This window comes from Rattus rattus, chromosome 2 (assembly GCF_011064425.1).
Source record: "Rattus rattus isolate New Zealand chromosome 2, Rrattus_CSIRO_v1, whole genome shotgun sequence".
NCBI classification, from domain to species: domain Eukaryota; kingdom Metazoa; phylum Chordata; class Mammalia; order Rodentia; family Muridae; genus Rattus; species Rattus rattus.
The window spans coordinates 180,866,683-180,886,710 of NC_046155.1; the positions used below are offsets into that span (position 1 = coordinate 180,866,683).

Here is a 20,028-nt window from a genome sequence, read left to right on the forward strand (position 1 = left end):
TTTTGACTTCAGATTCAATTTTACATATAGAGTGAAACAAAATTCAAGATCCCAGGAGCTGGAGACCTACTGGAAGCAGACTAACTTCCTCTCTAAAAAGGAATAGTTCCCCAAATTTTCATGGCTGTTCCTAACAACAGAAAGAAGGTAAATTTTATTAGGAAAAAAACACATTCTATGTTAGCTGACAATGATGGAACAATTGGGAAAGTCTTTAATCCAGAGTCCTGATTGACAAAAAGTATACCTATAACTTGGCCCACGTGTATGTGGTTTTTATCTTTGTAAACCCTGCTTCAGCCCCTGCTTAGGACTGCCAGAAGAAACAAGGCTCCAAAGTCATTGTCTGGTGGTCTTGACAGATCAGTAATTCCACTTATGTGGTGTGAATAATAAAAGTTTTTGTTTCACCAGCCAACTGATATATATTCCTCTCTTTACTAAGAGACATGGAAGACAGTGTAACATTTGGGGCCCCACCTAGCTTCCTCACCTAGGAATGGGATCCAGACCATCCCATTAGCTGAGTCAGGGAATCCTCCAGAGGCCAATAAGGTTTTGGCACCAAAGGGTTAGGGTTCAATAAAGAGGCTGGAGTAGGCACCACTCCTTGAGTCTGGGAAAGAGGAGAGTCACCTCTCTTATGCCAGGAGGTTCCTGACATGGATCCAGATGTCCTAAATTAAGTGGGATAGGAGTCTTGACTGTAGGACTGTGTCTTTTCATTGGCTGACCTCTCATCTTGTCCATCTGTGCACCTTGTTGTCTTCTGGTCCCCTGCAGCCTCTTCTCTTTCTCTGCATTCTCTAATTGCCAGTCTTTCCCTGCTTGTTTCCTTTCCCTTCGAAGTGGGGGGTTCACAGTCCAACTGCCTGCCACAGACCCTGCCCTTTAACAGCATTTCAAAAATTCCAAAGCCCACATATCCCAATACAAGGTTCCACATGAATCCAGGGAAACGCCACACTTCCTGCTTCTGGAATGGCCCACCGTCTGTATTGGATGGCCGCCAGAGGGCACTCCTAGCATGTCACTTGGACCAAACCTGGATACCCAAACCACATCCCCCTACATCCTGGCCTGGGGAAGCCTCCTTGAGAAACATCCCCCCACTCTATTGGTTGTCCTCCCTATGCAGGTCTGTCCTTGTCTGCCCTTTTGTGTCTGTAGTTTCGTTTAATTTGATTGTAATTCTGTGTTTCATGTTCAGGGAAACGAGCAAACTTCACCTGCCAGCCCTGTACACCTGATAGCCGTTTTCCCCAAGACTTAGTCTTAACCCATTTCAAGGATTTTTTTTTTTTAAAAGGGACACAAGAACTGATAAACTGGTACTGCTCTTGTGGCTTTGCTGCTGTAGCTTTGAGCCTAGCACTGCTGGTATAGCTGATCAAGTTACTGAATATGGTTACAAATCTGTAATAAAAAATCAACTTAAACTCATAACTCAGGCTTGGAATCACTCTGGGCAGTAACACATGGATTGAGCCAATCGAGGAAGATCTCTAAAGATACTTTTAAATTGGGATTTAAAAATTGTATGTAGTTCTTGTCTTAAAAGCCAGGTTGACAAAAGATAAGACTTAAAACAGTGCTTGTTTAGTGAGATATTAAACCCACACCTTCATGCATTCATAGAGACACTAAATTGTTCACACTGTTAAAAACTTAGTTTCGCTTTCAAAAAATTATTGTGTTCTGTGTCATTACACTTTTTAAAAGTACTTTATTTTTATATTACAAAAACACACAGTGAGAGGTTTTAAACTTGCTTAAAGAAAGTTTTGGAGTTTAAAGGAAATTAAAAAACTAGAGGGCTTAAAAAACAGCTTTTTAAACAGGTTAAGTGTATAAGGCTGCAGCACATTTTAGAGTTTGCCAGATATTTTATTATAAAGTCTTTATTAACAATGATCTTGCTGAATAGATAAATAAAAGACCAAAAATAAGGGCCACAACTAAACACCAGAGAGTGAAGAATTGCTATCTCATGCTGCAATAAGACAATGCCCTTAGGCAGTCTGACAAAGAACGTGCAACGGTTTCTCAACCTATGACTCAAAACCCTATTTACAAGGGCAGCCTAGGGTTGCCTGCAAATTGGGAGTGATTAGAGTCACCACACACACACACACACACACACACACACACACACACACCTATTGAAGGGTTACAACATTTTAAAAACTTGAGAATCATTGGCTTGAAAATATCTATTCAGGGGGTTGGGGATTTAGCTCAGTGGTAGAGCGCTTTGCCTGGGAAGCACAAGGCCCTGGGTTCGGTCCCCAGCTCGAAAAAAAATAAAAGAACAAAAAAAAAAAAAAGAAAATATCTATTCAGGCAAACAGAAACTGGTTTAAATATATATGTCTAAGCTTCTTGTTTAGAAGCTGGCATTGTTAGGCTGTAGATATTTTTTGGTAAACTGAGTCATTAGAAAACTGTTATGATCTATAATGATATACTATGGAAGGATCAAAAAAGTTCCCAATCTCAATGTTTAAAAGTCTTAACTTGATATTAAAAGAGCTTCAATTCAGAAATTGTCAATTATATTGTAAAATGGCACTGTCATATTTACTGACTGTACTGCATGTCAATTCTTAGCTTGTTAATGCAGACTCCAAATTGCTTTTGTCAGGAGTGGGTGGGGTGGGATAAAAGACACATCTGTAATAATAGTATGGTATTCTTATGCCATGCTGAGGATTATTTTTGTATTTTTAGTACCTATTCCTGGAATGGTTACTGGAATACAAAGATAAGTCTCTAAAACGGCCTGAATGTTTTGTATAATGGTAATGTTGCAGCAAAAATTTTAGTAGAAATCAACCAAAAAATAAGTGAACTGAAACCACAGTTTTGCAAAATAGAGCTACCATATAGATACTTGTTGCTCAAATCTAATCTTAGTTGTCAACCATTTCCTGGCATGTGTTACTTTAATGTGTCAGATCTTTCTCATCTATTTATGTGAAATTAAAGATTTGTAAATACAGAAAGATAAGATCTCTCAAGTGACCCTTGAATGGCCACCATGGCTACTATCATTTCCACCTTTCCTTGGCCCTCAGTTAGTTGTCCTTATAATGCTCTTATACTTGCCTGTATTAATTGGACTAGCCATAGAGAAATGCATTCAACCAGGGCATCTATTATACCCACTATTTTTTTCTTCAAAAACTTAGGAATGGGAGATGTAGAGGACCAAAAAGGTTCACAGATAAGCACTAGAGAAACCAGTAAAATTAGGAACACAACTTAACCTCTTCAATGGAATGAGGTGTATTACTGCTCTTCCTGGAATGCCAGAAATTATGTAGCTTTACAACCTGGTGATCCTTTGCTGTCTGCTGAGACTCTGCCCATATTTACCAGAATACATGTTTTGTTTTGTTTTGTTTTGTTTTAACTTATCCCAGACCATTTCCCCTAAACCTTGAGCATTGCTTTTAGACCATAATCCCATTCTTATGAATGATGTGACTAATGCTTTACAAAAGCCTAAGTGATTACTATTTTAGGGCCATTCCAATCCATGGGCATTATATTTACCTTAGTCAATCATCCTAGACCCTAAATGTTGGGCACTATCAATGGTTCGATAATATCCATTCTTGTGAAAGAATCTCATAAATGCATTTTAAAATGCTGTGTACTTCGGAGTGAGCTAATCATTAGCTGAATACTTTTTTCCAAAATTGTGCTCTGTTGAAGTAGGGGTAAAGTAAAATGTCCTGGGCCAGACTTAGATGTCTTGGTCTAGCACTGATTACAATAAAATCCAGCTGAGCTGAGTTTCATTCTTACCTCCCCTGATCATGTTATCTCTTCCTACTGTAATTCCTGCATGCAGGAGAAAACCACAGCTTTTCACACAAGAACATACTTTACAATGACTGTTCTCAATAATAACTACTATGTATCTGGTAAATGATTTTTTAAAAAATGGTTGAAAGTCCATGAAAGGTCTCAAATATAAAACTTAACTAAATTCTAAGGATGTCAAATATTGAGGATATATAGAGATGAGGATTGTTCCATACTTCTTTCCCCTTCTGTGCTGCTATTACCCACAGATTTTGAAAATTATAGTAAATTATAGTAAAGCTCAGAATTTTGAGGGGTGTTTTTGGTTATCTCCTAAATAAAACTCAAAGATACTTTTCATCAGTCTAAGACATCCCTGTCCAATCTACATGCCTTCTTTGCTGAACAAAATTTTTAAAAAGTTAGAGCTGGAGCAATGGCTGAGTGGTTAAGAGCACTTCCAGAGGTCCTGAGTTCAATTCCCAGCAACCACATGGTGGCTCTCAGCCATCTGTAATGGGATCTGATGCTCCTTTCAGGTATGTATGAAGACAGCTATAGTGTACTCACAAACATAACATAATTAATATCTTTAAAAAGTTAATAACTTTTTCACATAAAACCATAGTTTTTGCCTCTGAGTTTTTGTATGGTGGCCCTGATCGATCAGGGACTCCACCCACTTGCTATGATTAATAATAAATTTTCTGTTTTGCAAGCCCACTTACTATATTCTCTACTCTTTATTATAACACACAACAGACATGCTGCAACACTTTACAGTGAGAGTGGTTTGCTGTCTTGTGCATGGATGATTACTTCTCACTTCTCCTGTATTTTACTTATTCTTCACATGCAATGCATTATCTGTCATATTTTCATGCATAATTTCTCTGATTTTCCTATGTATGTTTTTGCTCTAAGTTATTATGTACTGTGCTGCTTCAGTGAAGTGAGCTATGGTAACTGGTAACTATCTGCATATGCCCTTATGTCTCCATCAATTTTAAAGGGAGTGGTTTTCTTGGTGTAGCCATATTGTTGATGGTACTTTTCTGTCCAAGCTTTGAATGCCATTCCATGCCCGCCTAGCTTTGGTGTCATTAACCAGACACCTGGTAGAGTTCTCTTGCTTTCAGGGGCCTTCTTAGGTGGTCTGACATTGTGCATTAACACCATTCATCATGGTTTGCTTTTCCTTTTTGACTCCTGTATACGAAAGGGCAGCAAGCCAGCTATTTATCCTTATTGAAAGATAAAGAAGAGAAACAACGGGAAATGCCTGATTCTCCAGGAAATATGTCCCAGGTCAGTAGTCATGTCCATTATTTTTCTGGAAAGGTTATGATTTAAGACAATGAGAGCCTTCAATTTTATGTTTCTGAAAATTTTTTTAACTTGTTTACATAAAAAAATCTTCAGACAAACACAAAAATTCACATACTGAAATTAACCACCCCAGAGACTGACTACACAACGTAATATACTTTTCTGCAATTGCAAGAGTCATTGGGAACAGATATTCTGGAGCCTCAGATGTGATTTTATGTTTTCACTATCAAATATATCTTTATGAACTGGTCCACCATCAAAATGCAAAACAAGACAAAACAAAACTGTGAAAGATTTAGAACTAGAAGGAACTACCTATATATGCTTTTCATAAATGGTTACACTGAGAATATCAACCCCTGATATTCAACCTTCTTACTCTCTTTCCTCCATATTCTGCTATGCCCACGTACTTTATTCTATGTACGTATATTATTGGCTAGATTCTGCATATGAGAGGAAAAAACAAGCTATCTTCTTTCTGACAGTCTCACTTAATAATCCTCTCTAAGTCCTTCCATTTTTCTTCAAATTTTTATTACAGTTTTCTCTTCAGCTGAATAGTATTATGTTTTTTGTTTTTTGTTTTTTTTTCCGGAGCTGGGGACCGAACCCAGGGCCTTGCGCTTGCTAGGCAAGCGCTCTACCACTGAGCTAAATCTCCAACCCCGTATTATGTTTTATATGCATACAATTTACTTTATACATTCATCTGTTAATAGATGTTTAGATTGATCCCAGTACTTTGGTGAATAAAACAGTAGTAAACATGGGGTATGAATATCTCCAGAGTGGGGTATGGAGTCTTAAGGGTATATGTCCAGTAATGAAAGAGCTATGTCATATGTTAGTTCTATCTTTAGTTTTAAAACAATTTCCAAATTTATTTCTATAATGGATGTGTTAATTTGCAGTACACACAGACAGACACACACACAGTGAATAAGGCTTTGTTCTGTCTATATCCTCTCTAACATTTGGTGTCAGACTGGATGATGACAGCCCTGGGATAAGGCACTATTTCAAAGTAGTTTGAATTGACCATTTTTGTAATATGTATTGACCATTTATCTTTCTGTGTTTCAAAAGTGTCTGTTCAGGTCCTTTAACCATTTGCTAATTGGCAGTTTTATTTCCTTTGTATTTAATGCCTGTAATTCTTGGTAAATTGTAAATATAAGCCCCAATCCAGAGTGCCTCTGGTACAGACTCACTCCCATTCCGTGGGTGTCTGTGTGCCCTGCTGATTGTTTCCTTTGATGGGCAGAAATTTTTTTCATGTCATCCCATCTGTTGATACTAGGGGTTGGTTCATATGCTGTTGGTGTTCTTTCTATTCTGTAAGTTCTTGCTCATCCATAACCTGAAGGTTATTCACTACATTCTCTAAGTTAATATGTTTCTGATTTTTAATAAAGTTTTGGTCTACATTAGCATTAACTGAAAGTACAGCATTTAAAACCACATTTCCTCATCACAAATTTCCCTTCTGAAACATGAACACTGTGATCCTATGGGACATAAAGGAAGAATGGATAACTGTGTCCAGACCTTAAATTTATGTCCTGTTTTATAGACATACTTGTGAGACTATTGTATCATTCTATTTTCACAGTTAGAATATTTATTATTGAATATAACTATGCTAGCAGTCACCTTTTTGAATTATTGTCTTTACACATCTATATTCCTAATTTCCTTAAGTCTCCTTGTATCAAGAAAAGCACTGTCCCTGGGATCACATGGCAAAACTGTACCTCTTTCTGTTTCAGGGTCAGTTGACATTCTGGGATGTGGCTGTGGACTTCTCCCAGGAGGAGTGGGAATGCCTGGACTCTGCTCAGAGGGCTTTGTACATGGATGTGATGTTGGAGAATTATACCAACCTCATCTCTGTGGGTGAGATTATTTTGGTTATATAATTGCCAACTCTTTATTTTATATGTGCTGAATTAAGTTATTGTAAACTCTGTGAAGCAATCTTGGGAACAACAGGAGACTAAGGAAAGTTTAGTAGTCGAAAAGGACTTTTTCATAGTTTTTGGCTTTTTTTCTTTCCACTTTTCATTTACAGGTGTCATGCACCCTTCACTTAGGTTCCAAGATGCACTCACAAACTCAATAGCTTATAATATTTCCACACTTATCACTGTATTTCATTTTTTCCTTATATTGAAATGAGTTCTTTTCACATACAGTGTATCCTGCCTATAGTTTACCCTCTCTCTATTCTTCCCAGTTCCTACTTGAACAATTCAGTCTTAAGAAATTTAGAGCCTTGTGTACCTGGCAACATACTTGCTTTCCACCCATTCCTTCTAAAGACCTAATGTGGTTTCTCTTTTTGTATTTTTTCATTGATTTGTTTTTCTAAAAAATAAAACATTTTTTCATGCTTTTAAGTGAAATTTTTTAAGTAAAATTTAATATTAGAAGGAATTATGTCTTCTAAACAGTGCTCTTATTTCATTAACAAAATGCTGTGAACATGTAATTCGATTAAACTTTTCATCACCCTTATCTGAGAAAATGTTTAACGTGTGTTCTAAATAATCAGTTAATAAACTCCATCCAAAAGCTAATTACTATTTCCCCATTTATATGCTTCATTTTCCTTAAAGGCTGTCACTGGTTTGGGGTAAGAGAAAAGGGTAGCCTACTGTAAATTTTATTCTGAATAATTGTTTATTGAGTTATCTTAAGAGAGATAAATCATAGGCAGATAGTTACTTATCAAATGTTTAATCATGGAACAAGCCCAATTAATCTGACTTGTACCCATTTTCAGAGAACTGCATACATGATAGTCTCCAGGAAAACCTAAAGGCTAAAAAAGAGTCTTGTAATGAGCTTGGCAAAGTGCTTCATGAACCCTCCCATTGTGCATGTTATAAAACAAGTAAAACCACAGAAAACTCTAATAACTACAGCTACAGTAATGACAGAGATGCCTCTGTTGATTCATCAAACCCAGATAGCATGCACAATGGAGGAGTGTCTTGCAAATCTGAAGACTGTAAGAAATCTTTAAATATGTGGCCCATCATTACTCAAGATCAGAGACTCTACACATCAAAGAAAGAGCACAGACAAGAAGAATATGGTGACATTTTTGGTTCAACGTGTAGTCTTTTAAAACAAGCAATCTACATTGTAGAGAAACCAAAACAATGTGTGGAATGTGGGAAATGCTTCAGTGCTGCCTCAAGCCTCACTGTACACAAGAGAATTCACACTGGAAAGAAAAACTACAAGTGCAATATTTGTGACAAATCCTTTACCCAGTGCATACATCTTAAAATACATCAAAGGCGTCATACTGGCGAGAAACCTTACAAATGTAAGGATTGCGACAAATCCTTTACTGTGAAGTCAACTCTCACAAAACATCAGCGAATTCATACTGGACAGAAACCCTATAAGTGCAATATTTGTGACAAATCCTTCACCCAGTGCTCAAGTCTTAAAACACATCAAAGACTTCATACTGGTGAGAAACCTTACAAATGCAAAGAATGTGGAAAGTCATTTCCCCAGCTATCAGCCTTTAAAAGTCATCAGAAAATGCATACTGACAAAAGACATTCTGGAGAAAAGCTTTACAAATGCCATTAATGTGACAACCTGTAGACACTGTACATCATTTAGAAGACATCAGAAAATTCATTCTTTAGAAAAGTTAAACAAATGCAAAGAATGTGGTAGGTCCTTTCTTGAATTATCACATCTTAAAACACATTCCAGAATCCATACTGGTGAGAAGCCTTACAAATGTGAAGTATGTAACAAATTCTTTACAACAAACTCAACTCTTAGGACATATCAAAAAATTCATACTGGAGAGAAACCTTACAGATGTATAGAATGTGACAAAGCCTTTACCCAGGATTCACATCTTAGAAGACATCATAGAGTTCAAACTGGAGAAAAATCTTTTGTATGCAAGGAATATAATAAATCATTTTCTAAGTGCTCACCTCTTAGAAAACATCAGACAATTCATTCTGGAGAAAAAAGTTACAAATGCAAAGACTATGACAAATCCTTTACCCAGTATTCAAATTAGAGAAAACATCAGAGAGTTCAAACTGAAGTAAGGCATCACTTCTGTAAGGAATGTGGCAAATCCTTTACTAGGAGCTCATATCTTAGAATATATCATACTGGAAAATTCATACTGGAGAGAAACCTTACAAATGCAAAGACTGTGGCAAATTTTTATCCAGCTTTCAAATCTTAGAACACATTGCAGAGTTCATACTAAAGAGAGATCTTGCATATGTAAGGAATGTGGTTAACCTTTTACTAATTACTCAACTCATTGAGTCCAGCAGAAAATTAATACTGGAGAGAATAATATGACATAGCATTTATTTTGTATTCTTTGCTTACAAATCACAATAGTATACATAATGTAAACCTAAGATAAGGAATTTGTGAAAGCGTTTCAAAAAGTTTTAAATGTTAGAAGAATATAATAGAGTTTATATTAAATAAAATTCTGCAAATATAACTGTATGAAAAGGTGTATTTTTTTTATTGACTGCGTATATGTCCATACACTAAATGCATGCCTACTGCCTGTTGATGCCAGAAGAGCATGTCAAATTCCCTGAAGCTGAGATCATACGCATTTGTGAGCTGCTATGTATGTGTTGGGAATTTATAGGAGGAACAACAGTGGCTATGCTGGTAATCCTCCAAGGTGGAGTGAGCAATGTCAGGGCAATGGCACCCTGGATCCAACTAGGCAGTCAAAATCTGAAAAGAGTGAAAATGTAGGAGGAATTTCAGTGGCCACCTCTATGTAAATGCTAGGGACCGCACAGCCACAAAGGCATCTCCTGAAGGAGGACCTAATTGAAGACTGCCTGAAAGACCAAGGATTGCTGATGCAGGAACTACTGTTTAAAAGAGATGCTTTCTTGGGACCAATGGGCTGCAGATAGAGGGTATTAAAGAAGCTTGCCGCAGAGTTCCAAAGAGCTTGCTGCAGTGTTTCTTACCTGCTCCAGGAGCCTAGTCATTGACTCTAAGCTACCACACTTCCAACTCCCAAGGGCAGGTAGGGTTGGACGGTAAGTAGTCCAGGGCACAGGCAGCAGGAATTGAACCACTGCTCTCAGGAAGAGCAGCCAGTGCTCTTAACCACTAATTCATTTCTCTAGCCCCTGGCAAAAGCTAGAATAAAAAACATCTTGTTCAAAATCCAAAAGTTAATAAAGATGCCATGCATGGAGGTAATCACCTTTAATCCCAGTACTCGGACAGAAAGACAGAAAGATTTCTGTGAGTTCAAGACCACCTGATCTGCAAACTGAGTTCCTCAACAGGCAAGACTACATAAACCTTGTCTCAAAAAAAGTCATAATAAGGACAAAATATATTGTACAGGGAAACTTTTGTGCAATGTGTAGAAACTTCATCTATCAGTAAAAGGCTGTTGGTCTATGAGATTAGATAGCAAACAGGGAGGTTGAAGTTCTGGTACAGAGAACAGATTTCTGGAATAAAGTAGGCAAAAGAAAAATTTGCCCCAAAAATCGATGAAGAAGATAGCATGAACCTGAGGAGACGTAATTAACCACATGGCAGCATATAAAATAGGATAAATGGGTTACTAAGTTATGATTTAGTTGTGGAACAAACCCAAGTTTTTGGCCTAGGCAATTATTCATAAATATGCAATCTCAGACTCAGTATTTCAGTGAACATTGGCATAGGTGGAAAGCTCATGGTTATAGATAGTATCCACTGTCAGGCATAGAATCCTAACTTAGAAAGAACCAGGCTTAGAGCCCAAAACTTACCAGCATGAACAAGCATTCCCTGGATACATGTTCCTAGATAGATGTAGGTATCTGAAGCCAAATACATTTCACAGGCACTTCTCCTTTAAGAGAGATGGTCACTTTGCATTAATGCCAACTGAGTTTATCAGAGGCTACTCCCCACTCACTCATGGATCAGAGCCTGAGGGCACAGTAGCTTCAACCTTTTTTCAAGCAGAGCAAGATTTGAGAGCAAGATCAAAAAGCCTGCTAGAATATCTAGATGGTCTAATTTGAGTCCTTGTGGGAAAAGCCTATGGCCCAGAAAAAGGGACCAAACTTGGTGAGTAGAGCCAGGAGCTAGCAGCCTGTACAACCTGCTAGCTGAGCAGAAGTGATGCCAGCCATATTTTCTGTGTTTAAAATGGTGTAAAAATGCAATAACACAATGCATCTGGATCCCATATGATTTTATTTCACTTATCAGCATAAAATTGTTCTTCAGTAATGATTATAACTTTATGTATCCTTTTAAAGAGAGATGTAAAAAGACTTAGATTAGGAGAGTACTGAAAGTTGGAACTCTAAATTGGAAACCATAGGACAGATTTTAGATGGTTCTTTAAGTCAGGGTAAAGAACCTTCAAAAGTACTCAAAGTGGAACATACACGAGCAACAAAAGAGAAGGTTTCAGATGAGAAAGATCCACAAAGGCTTGAGAAATTACAATGGAAACCCATAGAGATTCAACATATTGAGTTACGAGTACAGATTGTTTGATGCTGCCTTAAAGCAATGTCATACAATAGATAATGTTTCATTTTATAGACTGTGGGGGATTAAGATATGTACAAGTGTTGATATCTCACACTAGTAATACATCTTCAGAATTCTAATGGGCTTCTGCCTTGAGTTCCGAAAAGGCTGAGTCTGAGATTTTACATTTTTTAGAGTTGATTGCTATCATGGAAATGCCTTTACATATTGAAAGTGTTGAATCTCAGACATTACAGTTATACTCATTGCAATGCAACATTTTTTTTCCAAAACATTATGGCATAAAACCTGTTACAGTGTTAGCTTAAAATCCAATAGGTCAAGCAATTATGGAGAGATCTAACAGGACTTTAAAGGAAATGATGATAGAACAGAAGGAGTATAAGATCTCCTAGCATTAGATAGAACAGAGTTGTATTGACTTTGAGGGTTTTGGTTTTTTAAATATCAATGAGACAGATAACACAGCTGCTGAAATATGCTGGAATTTGGAAGGGAATGATAAATTTCATCAGTCTACTTATGTGATAGCTTCAGAATGAAGGTCAGGAAATACATTGAATAGGAAAAGAATGCTGTTGATTGCCCTTCGTTCAGTGGGAGGAAAAAAAAATGTTGTTGATTCCATCTAAATAGATTAAAATTGGATTTAACACGAGGAAAGACCCCACCCCTGAACATCATTGCTATAGATAGTAAAATAAAGAAAAAGAACAGGCTTTCAGATGGCTTACATAGAAATTTATATTACATTTTGGTTATACAATCTAAACTAACATAAAAACACAGATGCTTTGCCTACTCAGAGAAGAGAGAATCATCTTTAACTTAGTTTTGCACATTGCACATGTATTAATGTAGAAGTGTATATTACTTGTGAAAGTTTATATGTTTGCAGAATAAAAGAACCAGACTCCAAAGAGGACAAGACAAGTAACCCAGGTGGTCCAAATTCAGATTGCCTTAATAGCTGTTTCATCAAAACCTGCTTCCAGGACAGCATCAGAGAAAGCTGATGACCCCAACTGATTGAACATCCCAGCCTGTTGCACTCAGGACTTCAGAAAAGTCCTGAATTTTATCAGCATGCAGAGACTAGACAACAAATGATAAGTTAGATTTCTTAAGACTGACCAATATCCCAATTTTTAGGAGACCCACAAAAAGAAAATAATACCACAAATAAGCAAGAATCACTTTTAATAGAGCAACACCCCATTTCCAAAAAGCAGACTGGCTATTTTTTTGTCAATCAATAGATGACAGTTGTTGGTTGTCATTTGAGGAGGGTGGTGACAAGTTTATATCATCTTTTATCAAGGAAGAAACATAAAGACAGAGGTTGGATTCAAGGATTTCTTTTTCTCTTTTTCTTTCCTCTACTCTTTCATCTCTAATGTTAAATGGACTGGAGGAGTACAGATAACAAAAGGGAGAGGTATAGGAATAATAGGAATAAAGGGTAGATTATTGAATCTAATCTTAAACTATAGAGCTGATGCTAGCCAAAATTCTAACATTGGTATATACCTTTGTATATTGATACAAAATTAAGGTTATATATGGTTACATTGTTATAATCTTGTATATTGGTACAAACTTAAGGTTATATTTGCTTACAACATACTACATGTCAACTCCTTTCAAGGTATTGTACCTAAGTAATTCTTAAAAATGCAATGTTAAGTTCTAGTCCTTTGAAAGCCACTATTACAAACTGTTTAGAATAATGAAGAAATGTAAGTTAATAATTAATCAAATTTATGCTCATATTAGATACTAGTTTGATTAATTAAAAAATGTTTTCAAGGTTGCTCAGATAGTAAATAGCTAGAAGCAAGCAATGTTTGCCTATTCAGATATATTCTAGATAGGTAGATGGTCTTCAAGAATCTTAGAGATCAACAGAATATAGAATTTAAAGATGTTTTATTATTAAAAGGCCTTTTTAAAACTATCAGACAGGTATGCTCATCACAACACCCCAAGATTTTTCAAGGAAGATGATGAGCATCAATGAACCTCCATAAGTAGTTTCCTTCATATATAGCAAGGTAGCCACTGGGCAAGAAACTGCCCTTGCTTCAATTGCTGACAGTGTGCTGACAGTTTGTCCAAACAGGACAAACAAGACACAGAGAAGTCAATTGCTGAGCTTTGCCAAGTCAGGGTAAACAGTCCTTCACATTTCCTCCTTCACAAAAAAGGAGATATTGTGGGCCAGAAGGCTGAAGATAGATGCTCCAACATTATATAAGAATCTTGGGGGACTGTCCAGGCAACCAGTGTTCTCTGTCATTTCTATAGTTTTGGAAGCTGCTTGCTCTGCACTTCCTCCTACATACTAAAGTAATATTTATTTTGTCTCAAGTCTCTGATTCATTCAAAGACTAGATAGTTATAGTCTCACATATAAGTTTAAGTTGTTTAGGATTCAGGAAAATCTTTTTAAGTCTAAGAAGACGATTTAGCTTAGTAATACAAGTTATAATAGAGATATATTTAGGTATAAAACTCTATATTCACCAAGATAGGATATATAGTATAAACTTTCCAAGGTTGCCAAATGCATATATACTGGACATTTTGAATGTAATCTTGTAGTTTTCATAATCATTATTATATACAGTTTATTATTACAAAAGGAAGGGCCTTTTACTGAACTAAAAGGAGGAAATATAAAAGGAATCTTTTGTACAATCGTGGAAACTTCACCTATTGATAAGAGGTTATGGGGCTATGAGCCTAGGCAGACAATAGGAAGATGAAAGTCCCAGTATGCAGAGAGGATTTCTGGGATAGGGTCAAAGGCACAGGAGAGGTTTTCCCTGGAACTCTGTGGAGAGGTAGCAAGCAATGTGGAAATCATAGAATAAAACAAATAGGTAATTGACTTATGAGCCAGTTGCAGGATAAGCCCAAGCTTGTGGCCTAAGCATTTATTTATATATTATTCAGTCTCAAAGTCTTTATAATGAGAACTTGCTTGTGTATGGAAAGCCACAGTAAAAATGTTCAAAATGTAGTACAAAAAAAAAAAAAAAAAAAACCTTTAGTTTTGCCTTTTAGTTGTGCTAGCCATAACCAAATTCATGGTTCTGAGAAACCACATAAAGATACACCATATATAATTCTCATGTCTTGGTGGTAAATGGAAATTTCAACCCTCAAATGTATTCAATGAGAAATATCCTTTACCTAAAGCTGTTATTGTACACATGAAAGAAAATTCATCACGGAAGAAAACAAGTACACAAAAATGTTCCTATACGTTATCATCCTTTATTCACCTTCAAAATCTTCATACCATTAATTAATTAATTCAAGGCCAGCCTGGTCTACAGAGCAAATACCAAGAAAACCAGTACATACTCTCACAAACAAAAGAAAATGAAGAAAAAATCCCTGAAGGCATGTAGGAATTCATTTTTAATTTCTGCAGACAGATGGGTAGGTATTTACTCCAAACTCTGAAATAATACGTATACCCTTAACTGCTGGTAGACCTTCATTGAGAGAAAGGAGATTCCTGTGACCCTCCCCTGGTCATGACAGACTGTTGTTTGTCCCAATCTTATTCAGTTTCTTGTTCTCAGTATTTTTGAATACCTCTCTCAATTCCAGATTACCCACTACAAACTGAAAGAGAAGACCCTTTCACCGAGGTTGAGAATAGTACAAATATTTAGATGTCAGTTTTAGAAAAATGATCACTAACAAAATATCAATATTTTCTATGTTGAACCTGTAATTCCCTGGGCAGAGATATTTTTGTGATGTTTATAAACATCATCAAGCATGAATTCCTTTCTATGGAGCTGGTGTCAGTCCTATCAAAAGACTGGTGTGTTATGCACATAACCTCAAGTCATGCCTGTATTGCTCAGTGCATGCATCTTGCCTAGTAGGTTGGTATTGTGGGATGCAGGGTACAGAGGTAAGTAAGACAATTGAAATTTTTTCTTTGCTAGGAACCCACGCAGGACCTTGTCATGCTATGAAAGCTACCCATCAGGGAGAGTTTCCTGATATGTACTAAGACTGTTCTCTATCTTGCAACCAAAGGTTTTGGTGACTTCAGCAGCACCATATACTCTTGGTAGCCAAGAAGAGCATTGGCAATGACTAGCTTTCTTCCAGATTCCTCTGAGGCCTCCAATAATTCCTAGGCAGCCAATCGATACCTGGTAAAGAATTTCATTTAATAGCCCATGTGTCTGGGAGCAGCATTATTTACCCATGTGAAACACTTCTGTTCAAAGTGTTCAAAATTATAGTCCCTATTAACTTGTAAGAGAGTGGGGTTTCAAATGTCTTCTTCACATAGCCTTATATGTGGTAAACCCAACCATTTTTCTTCTTTTCTTCCTGCGCCATCTACAGTTAAACATTTAGCACACAGTATCCAATGCCCCATCTTTTTAAATCTCATGTGTGCTACTCTTTCCCAGATGATATTTTTTTTAACTTGGATTGCAAAATAATAGGTTTCCATGTAGCTTCTTCATGGACATCTTGTATGAGTTGACGTTTCAGCAACCCCCTCTCTTTCCCACAACTGTACTGTATATTTGAACCATTATGTTCCCAGTATTCTTACTCCCTAGTTTCATATCACCTATATTCTATCCACCCTATCTTCTTCCAACTGCTTCTAATGGTACATTTCTGGTTTCCTGCCTTCTACATGTAATCTACATGTTCTTACTTGAACATATAAAACTGTAATTTGGATGCTAGGATAGGAAACCTATTTACTCATGTATCAGCTAATAGGCATCTACAGTGATTCCATTTCCTCAATGCTGTCAATAAAGGAGCAATGAACATGATGGGTATGTGCTCAGTGACAAGTTGGGAAGACTTTGAAGTTAATAGCATGCCCAGGTATCCGCTTCCTCTGAGACACCTTGTAGAAATCTCCTTAAAACATAGGATATTAAAAAGAATAGCAAAGGAAGGGATGACATAATGCAGTGATTCTCAATATTCCTCATGACGAGACACCTGAATAAATTTCCTGTACTTCTAGTAACCACAAAACATAGAATTATTTCATTGTTGCTTCATAAAAGCAGTTTAGCTGGTATTATGAATCATAATGTAAATATCTGATATGCAAGGTATCTGATCTGCTACCCTAAAGGAATCATGATGAAAGGGTTGTGTGCCACTACTATAATGGAGAAGATACAATAAATCCTGCAAAGAATCTCCCCAAACTCAGATATAGACAATTTAATAGCTTCAGAAAGTCCCAGAAACTGGCAAGCTTCACTAGTGTAAGAACTTCAGCAGTAAGGGCTGCTGACACTATTAGACAAGATTACCTGCACAGAAGATGTTCAGATCAGTCATGAAGCACACTCCAGTCAAGGTACCTGGACTATACAAGACAAAACAAGCTTTCTAGAGGAGATTGTGAGTGGCTTGAAAGAAATACTTTGAACCTCAAATGAGCTGCCTGTATACTGTGTAGTGCAGGTTCATTAGGCACAGGGTCATATAACTCATTGAATTTTTGTGCCTCTATCACTGAGTCCTCAATCACTGTGGTAAATCACTGCATTAAAATTCACTAGTCTGAGTCAGCTGATGGGTAGAGCCTCTCAAAGGACAGCATTCCCCTGTTGACAAGCATAACAGAGTGTCATTAATAGTGTTAGGGATTGGTGCTTACCCATGGGATGGGTCTCCAGTTGGTCAGGATATTGGTTGGCCATTCCCTCGTTTCTACTCCATTTCCATCCCCGTATTTCTTGTAAAGAGGATAAATTTGGGTCAAAAATTTTGTGGGTAGTTTGAGTTATGAGTTTTTTGTAGTGTCTCTATAGTAAACAGAAGTTTCATGATAAGGAGTCAGGACTATGCTTATTTGTGGACACAAGAAACAATGTTTAGATTTCAGTGAGGCATTGTGCAGGTTTAATAATGTGGTTGTAGATTCTCCAAGATACATGACTTCACGTGCACTGCGTAGGGAGTGACTTTCCAGGACCAACCATGAATTTTTCTGTCCTTAAGAGTGTCTTAAGATCAATTAGAGAGCTGTTGGTTACCACTGAAGTGTGGTTGCCACTAATGCGCCCATAATTACAGAGTTACCCTACCATGGTGCCATGGGGATCTTTGATGTGTTTCATAGGCATTATTCTGTGTAAAACTGTTGGGTGACTCCCTTGGTTGGAAGCTTGCATTGTGCTTCTGGTATCATAAAAGGAAGAATTTGCTTTAATTTATATTGCCACCTGTCTGATCTCACTATGTAGAACAGGTTGACCTTGACCTTGACCTTGAGTTTCCCCTGCTTCTGTCTCCTGAGTGCTGTTTCTAAGAGCTTACATGGCCTTGCTCAGCTACACATAACTTTTTCTTATTATGTTTTGGCAATTACCCAAGATAACTGTACAACCTAATTGATAGACATGAGTTATGAAGTGGATCTTATTTCTACTATTCCACTCATTTGGGACTCCAATTGTTATATATTCATTTCCATGTGCATAGAACATATCCAATTTAAACAACACTACTTACATAATGTAAATAGAACTACAAGTAGCAATGAGACTGAAAGAGTAATAAAAATCTACCGCCACCACCGCATCATAAGGCAATCCCAGGAACAGAAGTCTCGCAAAACTTCAAAGAAGTTCTAACACCAAGGCTACACAAAACAGGAAGAATTCTTGACTGTGTTACCTTATATTAAACCAGATAATGATAAAACCAAAAAGAAATTACAGACTGTCGTGTTCATGTAAAATTTGTACTCAATAGCTATTTCACATATGTACACACACACAAACACAGAGTACATGCCTGTTCTGTGTATGTATGTTTATGTGTGAAATATTGCCCACTTTCACCTCCTATTTCTTTGCTATTCTGGTCCATAATAGCAACAATTCTCTGTAGTGTTCATATCCTTATTGCTTGGGACCCACTGAGATTAACCAGAGTCATTTGTGAGACTGTGGGTTTGGAGTTATGTGATGTGCTCGACACAGGATAACAATTAAAGGGAGCAAACTAATCCTAGAATCTATCCAAGGCTATGAATATATTTTTTATTCACCTAAAGTGATTGGTCTCTCCGAGGCTTACTACTTCCATCTACTAACCTAGACCTAGACCTGGATGCCTCTAGCCTCCATACAGTCCAATCTAGGCCTAGAATATTTTCAGCTTCTGAGTCTTGCTGCTGAATGATCTCACCCATTCTCAGTTTTCTCTGATCTCTTGCTGGCTGGTTCTACTCAGCTGTTCTGACTCAAGCCCTTCTCCAAGGCGACTGATTCAATCTAGCTTCTCTCTCTTGGCCTCTACTGATGGCCTCTGCCTGGCTTCATACTAATTTGGGGAATACGTTCTGATCATCTGGCTCCTTCTCATTCTCTGCCTTGTTCTGTCTTCACCTGCATGTAGCTTATTCTCTCTTCAACCTGTCTCTGTAAAACTCTCCCAGTAAAAACTGACTCCTTCCTCTCTCACTGCCCCTTACATATCTTCCCATTTCTCCCTCTTCTCGTGAAAGTTGGGTATATCCTACTCTGTCACATCTTTCTCTGATTACTCAGTTTGTCTACCCATCAATTAGACATCACTTTCAGACATGGGTGCTTTCTTCTACAAACTAGCTTTACCTTCTTTGTTTGGGATTAAATCAGTGTACTAAGGTTGTGTCTCCATTCCAGCCAGAGGGATTAAAGCTGTGTGTTAAGAGCAGAGCCACACTATAGCACAATCCCAGATTCACAATGTGATTAAATATCCTGCAATACTTGGCCAGCCTCTGAGGAGGTAAAGTGTGGCCTTTCCCTTTTCTAGACTGACTGTTGTCTTGTGAGAAGCTAGTGTGTGTAAGTACCGTTGCTATTGGTTACCGATTACAATCGTTGTATGGAGTCTAAAGAATGGTGTGTTTTAGCCCTTCCTTCTCTTTACCTTATTTCATAATCACCTCTTCTTCAGTGTTCCCAAAGCTATAGGCTAGGTGGTTTAACTGACTTTTTTTTTTTTTTTTTTTAGAAATATATAGACCTTATTTTCTGCATCTGGGACACAAAAATCTCTGGATCCAATAGAAATCTGTTTCACCTCACAGCACCTTTAGCATGAGTCACAGAAGACAACCCTAGTATTGAGTTAGTAAATAGACAAGACCACCATCTAGTGGTGAAAGCAGTATATCGTGGGATGAATTCAGCTCTGGGCTAGTAGCAAAGGCTTGACCACTGACTTCCCTCAGTCTAAATCTAAGATTCGGAAATGACTTCACCTAAGGCAAAATTGCAGTAAGGAAAGACAACCAGACCTGGGGTTGGAGGGACT

The 20,028-nt window shown here is 37.3% G+C and overlaps 1 pseudogene; it reads left to right on the forward strand.

Annotated features, from left to right (window-relative positions):
• Positions 1–56: 56 nt before the first annotated feature.
• LOC116892751 lies at positions 57–9,501 on the forward strand (annotated as a pseudogene).
• Positions 9,502–20,028: the final 10,527 nt, after the last annotated feature.